We start from the raw sequence: 6,699 nt of genomic DNA, 5'->3' as shown, positions 1-6,699 counted from the left end.
GTTGCAGAAATGTCATTCCTTTCATTTTGCTGGTCTAAACTTAAAGGAAACATCAATGGATAGGGAAGGTCCTCTTCTCCATCACTTTGCAGCAACTTAATGGAGCATGTCTAACTTCCTAATTCCCCCCCTCACATTCATTACTAACATCCCATTACCAGCTATGTTCATGAAAGTAACCAAGGTCTTATGTTGGTTCTTATTTCTTTAAAAGCCACATTTCTTGTGTAAAAATCTTTTCATTTTGATCTACTTCCTAAACTAAGTTGATTTCATATAAAAACTTAGTGTTTTCCCTCCTCACCCACCTCTTCCACTCATATTAACCCCTAACTCCTTACTATTTAACTCCCTATACCCCCTGTTCCCCCTATTACTATGTAAATTATGCAAAAGACCCAAAATATCTATGTATCCCCTTCCCCAAGCATTATAGCTCTATGATTGGTTTTAAATGGTTTAAGCGCTAAACATTAGAGCGCGACCCAAAGAGCGCCGATAAATTAATCCTGGGATTAATCCAAGATCTGCTTGGATTAATAACCTTAACCCGGTTTTGTAAATAAACCTGTGCATAATCCATTTTACCCGTAACACAGTTAAAAACCCACTTTTCTAATGTTTTCACCGGGCGCAGATTTCACAAATAATATTATTTTATTGCCCCGCCCGCTGCCGTATCGCCCTGACAACTTATTGACCCGTCGACCGTCGGATCTGGGCTTTCCCATCCGACAGCCCACGTCCATATCGGGTCGGCCCCGATGACCGAGCTTTACCTCCCGAGAAATTGTCAGAGGGTGACGTCAGGCCTTTGCCACACGTCGCTCCCAAATTTTCTCGGGCCACCCTCTGACAATACTGCTTCCGTATAAAGGGCGGTCCGAGATCTTACCGCTTACCATTTCCGGTTTTTCGCTGACCAACTCATGCCCACGTCACGCCACCTCACCGCCGCATCAGCGCCCGGCCCGCCACTGCTCCGACCTGTCCGCCACCTCACCAGTTCCCGTGGACCACTTACAGGCCGCCACGTCACCCGATGACGTCATGCTGACGTCACCCGACCCTGACCCCACCTGATGACGTCATGCTGACGTCATCCAAAAAAAAGCGCCAATGACCCAAAAAGTCCATATTTTCGCCAAAAACACGTTTTTTGTCACTTTTGCTAAAACAACTATTGCTCCCCTCTGCATGCGAATTACGACCAATCCGTCGCCAACCTGCAAAAATTAAACCAAAGGACACTGGGCGCTTTCAGTCTCTCCGCTCTTGCCACCATTGCCGAAAGCTCACCAGGTATTTATCCAAGTTCTCTTCCGTGCCTGGTTTTTTCTACAAATTCACCCAAAAACGTTGACAAAGAGAGTAAAAAGCACTATAGCGACCAGCAAATCCCCGGTGACCAATGTTTATCTTCAATTGTTGGGTCGAAATTCATCTGCAGAACCCGCATTTAGCCAAGTTTTCCTAAATTCACAGTCAGTTCGCGCATTCGTGGACTTGAAACCTGAGCTGCACTAATTCACCGTGAAGACAGTTTTACCAGTCCTGGCATTTGCTCTATCAATTCTCCGTGCAGTATTTCAACTGTTTTCACTACCATTTACCCTCTGTTCCTTTGCAATTCGCCTCTCTGTTCCAAAGATACCCTCTGTGTTGCTCTGTCCAGTAACACTAGTTCAAGTACAGTTCAGAGTCCTAATCAGCCATGGAAGCACCAGTAGCATTAAATATCCCACCTCTGAATGCCCCACAAAGAGAGTTAGAATGGAAGGCCCTGGGGGATAAAGATTATTAGATGATAGAGGCATTCTCAATTAAAAGCTCAACACCTCAGTGGAGCTGATATTTTAGGGATTTGGGACTCTAACTTGCCCATTTACAACCTCCCTCAAGTCAATGTCCTTCCAGACCTGATCCATAGATGCTGTGAGAACTATGATCCCTGTCAAAGAGCTGTCCTCAGTACATCAGGTGCAGTCTTGTTCCATATCACCCCTGAGGCCATAAATCAAATGCTGAACTTTCATTCTGCAAGACCATTGACTCCTCTCTCCATGATGGACTTATTAAAGAAGGGGGGCAGGCTGTCCAGTGCCCAGGTCATCAAGATTAATCAGTTATTTATTCAGCCAAGCTCTGAAGCTCTGAGAACACCTCCTATTGGAAATCCATATCTCAATGACTTGGGCAAAATGCTGGTGGATTTGATCAGCTATGTCCTGGGGTACAAGGGAGTTGAGGATGTTGATGACACCATAATGGCCATGCTGTCCATATTTTCTCCTGGAAAGCCTCCTGCTGTGCACTATGACTATGCTGAGTATATTGCAAATAAGATTCATGAGCAACTGATGAATCTAGAAAGGGAAAAGGTGTTCAGATACACCTCATACATCTATCATCTGTTCCTATTTTATCAACCTGACAGTTTCCCTATTCCTCTCAAGAAACTTGATGCCCAGGGAAATCCAAGGTCTGTAGTATTTTGGACCTCAGTTTTTCATTACACCTCCCGTTCACCATACACATACTGTGAATTCATAGACCTTTTCATTCATCCAGCTATGACTTTGTTATTTGGTGTCCCTCCTCCAAGATTGACCGATGAGATGCAAAGAATACTCCATCTCTCGAAGACCTACAGCATTGGTGATTGGTACTTTTACCAACACCATACAGTAATCAGAATATATGGCTGTGAGTTGAACCCTTATAGGCTGCCAAGATATGTCCCGATGAGACTATTTGCCTTGGAGTATTTCAGACAGTTTGGAAATGCAGACCAGGTCCATTTCCACAGCAAAAACAAGAAGGTGCAACTAAAGGTCAGGAACCAGCTAGGCCCATTTCTTTACAACCAAAGGGAGGAGGGATGGAAGGAAGCAGATAGGATCCTAGAGACCCTCCAATTAGAAACTAGTTTCCGCTGGGTACCTTATGACCCTAATCATTTCATTTCTCTCAGGAGGGTAAAACATAAATTGGGTGGCTATGCTCACATCAGATTGCCTCACATTGAGAAATATGCCAATTTATTAAGTTGGAAAGAGGGCACTCTAGAAGAGGAAATTACTAGAGAGAAAATGCTACAAAGAGAGGCAAAGAATATTGAGAAAGAGGCTGACTTGGAAACTTGTGGACAGGTTTCCTCTTCATACCAAAGGCAACTTGGAGCAGCTGCCTCATCTTCGACAGCACATCAGCAAGCAGCCAAGGCTACTTATCAGGCTTCCAGCAAAGGCAAAGAGAAGCAGATGGAGCAAGAACAGCTACCTCCTACAGAGGAGCAGCAAGAAGTACAGCAGCAAGAACAAACAGCTGAGGCCCCAATATCCACTGGGCAGCAGGCACAAGAAACTGTGCCTCCTAGGCAGGAAACGACAGTGGAGGCCTCGGTCCTCCAAACTCCACAAAATGAAGAAAGAAACCGGAAGAGGGACAGAGAGCAGGAGACTCCCCTCACCACATCCACAACTCAAGGGGAGAAAAGACAAAGACTAAATCCCCTTTCAGAAGAAGAAATGCCTATGGGGCAATCTTTGGGCATGGGCCCACCAAGTATGGAGGCATCTGCAAGTTCCTTTCAGCAGGAACAAGAAAGAACAGGTGGAGGAGAAGTCAGCTCCTCAAGCCAGCAACGGAAAGCTGAAACAGGCATCAAACAACAATTTATTGATATCAAAAAGAGGAATGAGCCACTTAGGATACAACTGTACAATCACTTATTGAAAATGGCTCCTACAAACCAGCAGAGGTTGATGTCTGCATATGATGTACAAGAGGGAAAAATGATAATGAGTCATTTCATGCCAACCATACTGCAGCCACAGTCAGCTGCAGACTATATAAGGACCAACCTTGAGGTCCTTGCAAAAGACATCCACCCTATGGATCAGATTGAATTGCACAAGAAAACGGGTGAGATGGTATATGCCACTCTTGCAGACAAAACATTGGTTAATTATAGGTTGGAAAATAGCCTAAACAATACAGCTGCCCAACTTGAGTTGGAGAAAGCATCCTCTCAGGCAAAAGACAACCGAATCAAAGCATTGGAGGATATCATCATAGAACTTGGGCATGATCCCAAGGACACCAAAGCTATACAAGCGCTGTTGAAAATAAGAGATGCAGATATGGAAGCACTAAGAAAAATGGTTAAGATCCCAGCAACTCTTCACCCACAAACAGAAGAGGTTGCCCAGCTAAGGCATGACCAAGATGCAGCAGCCATGCTGATATCATTATACAAACAACTGATCCAGACATAAGAGAAATTGGGAGAATCAGAGGCCGCACTGCAGGCAGCCCTACAACAGAAGGAAGGAGGCCAAACATCTCAGCCCCCTCCACAAATAATCAACCTTGAGGAACCCCCTTAAACTAGTGCTCCTCCTATAGAGCAGACAGCTCAAACAGCGCCATCTACATCGGCACCAGCACCAACATCAGAGCACGCTCCAAGCCTTGACATGCAGAAGCTGAAGAATGAAATCCAGGCCCTAGAAGCCCAAATGGCAGAGTTAAATGAAGCCAGGGAGAATTTAGCTAAGCTGAATGAAAAATATGACAAATCAAAGCAAAGCATAGCTGAAAAAGGAAGAGAAGTGAAAGCTCTCAAGGAGAAGATAAAGGAGCTGGAGAAAGAGCTCACCCTTGACAAAGTGGTGGCTGAGGTCAAGACAGTTTTATGGGCCAACATTGGCCAATCAATCACAGATCAATGGCAGTATATAGAGACCATTCATGAGCAAATGGAGCTCATAGGCAAAGCACACAAGGAAGTCCAGAGAGCAAGGGCATCTCTAGGCAATATGCCTGAGATAGCCAACAGAATGATTAACGTGCTCAATAACCATACAGGTCCTCAGCTGGCAGCAATAGGAATCCCCAATAGAACTGAAACCATCCTGCTGATAAAGAGGGTCCTTACATTGAGAAGCCTGGTACAAACATTGGAAAGAAGAAGCCAGGACATGCAAACAGAAGTAAACAAATTCATGGATAAGTTTGCAGCATTACAAGGCAGAGGCCTTCCTAGCTTACTGAACAACGCAGGGAGGCTACTTTCACATGAGAACTATGCAAAAAGGGTCAATACATTTGCCACCAATCAGATCACTGTAAGACCAAGTACCTCAGAAGAAACAGGGCCAGCATCTGGGCAAAGTCTCTATGACAGAGTAGAGAACTTATTTTTCATTATGAATGAGATCAAACATTTGTTTGAAGTGCCTCCAAACTTCTACAAATATACAGAGGCAGATGAGACCTTAGATGCAATTTTGAGACATCAATTGCCCACACAGGAATGGTGGACCAAAATGATACAGTTGATACTGTAATCAAGAGCCTTTCATCAAGTTTTTTTTCATCAAAAAACATAAGTCATCATGTGCCCTTGAGTCAAGTCACCAGGGGAGGAGCGAAAGAAAAATTCTTTTGGTCTGAATCTCAATAGAAGGCATTCAAAAAGTTGAAACATCACCTCTGCTCAGCACTAGTGCTCGCATTACCAGACTTGCAACAACCATTTGAGGTCGAGACAGATGCCTCTGACTATGCTATTGGGGCAGTCCTTATGCAACATGGGCATCCAATGGAATATCAAAGTGAGACACTTTCAAACATAGTCCAGAAGTATCCCACTTATGACAAAGAGATGTATTCCATTGTGCAGGCCTGTCGACAATGGAAGCATTACATTTTGGGGAAGGAAACGGTCATCCACACAGACCACTGGCCCCTGCAGTTCATACAGACCCAAGCGAAATTGTAGAATGATCACCATCAGAAGTGGTCCACATACCTTCAATAGTTCCATTTGAATATCAAGTATAAGAAGGGCAACATCAACAATGATGCAGATTGCCTTAGTCGACCACCGATCATGGCGTTAACCACCGTGCTCAACTCTTATGGGCATGAGACTTCTGACTGGCCACTTCTCTACAAAAGTGACCCAGAATTTGGCCACACATACCAGACACTCTTGGAGGGTCAGCATGTTCTAGATTTTCACCTCCAAGATGCCCTGTTATGCCACCTAGGTCACCTTTGTGTTCCTTCAAGCGAGTGTACCAAGATGATTTGGGAAGCACACTACAGTCGGGCTGTAGGGCATTTTGGGGTCGAGAAAACGGTGGCAGTACTGCAGAAGTATTTCTATTGACCAAATCTTCAACAGGATGTCAGTAAGTACATCAGATCATGCACTGTCTACGCCATTGCCAAACCAACCATCAAGAAGCAAGGCCTCTATACCCTGCTGCCTACCCCTAATCGACCTTGGGAATCCATCTCCATGGATTACATGTTGGGCCTTCCTTCTACTAAGCATGGAAACGATTGTGTTTTTGTGGTCATCGACAGGTTCTTGAAGATGGCCATTATGGCAGCCTGCAAGAAGAATATCACAACAGAAGCCATTGCTAAACTCTTCTTTGAACGAGTGTGGGTACACTTTGGGATCCCACAGTCTATCATCTCAGATCAGGACAACGGGTTCCTCAATACATTCTGGTGCAATCTCTGGTCGATGCTGGACACCAAACTCACTAAGTCCACAGCCTTCCATCCCCAAACTGATGGCTAGACAGAGGCTGTCAACAGGATGATCATACACATTCTGCACATGTACTACTCAAATCATCCACGCACATGGGATGAGAGCCTCCCCTATGTTCAACA

This window comes from Pinus tabuliformis, chromosome 1_1, assembly GCF_031772625.1.
Source record: "Pinus tabuliformis cultivar Carrire ecotype Pingquan chromosome 1_1, CPIR1, whole genome shotgun sequence".
Classification (NCBI taxonomy): domain Eukaryota; kingdom Viridiplantae; phylum Streptophyta; class Pinopsida; order Pinales; family Pinaceae; genus Pinus; species Pinus tabuliformis.
The sequence above is the reverse complement of the archived record's forward strand: the minus strand, read 5'-3'. Positions refer to the sequence as shown.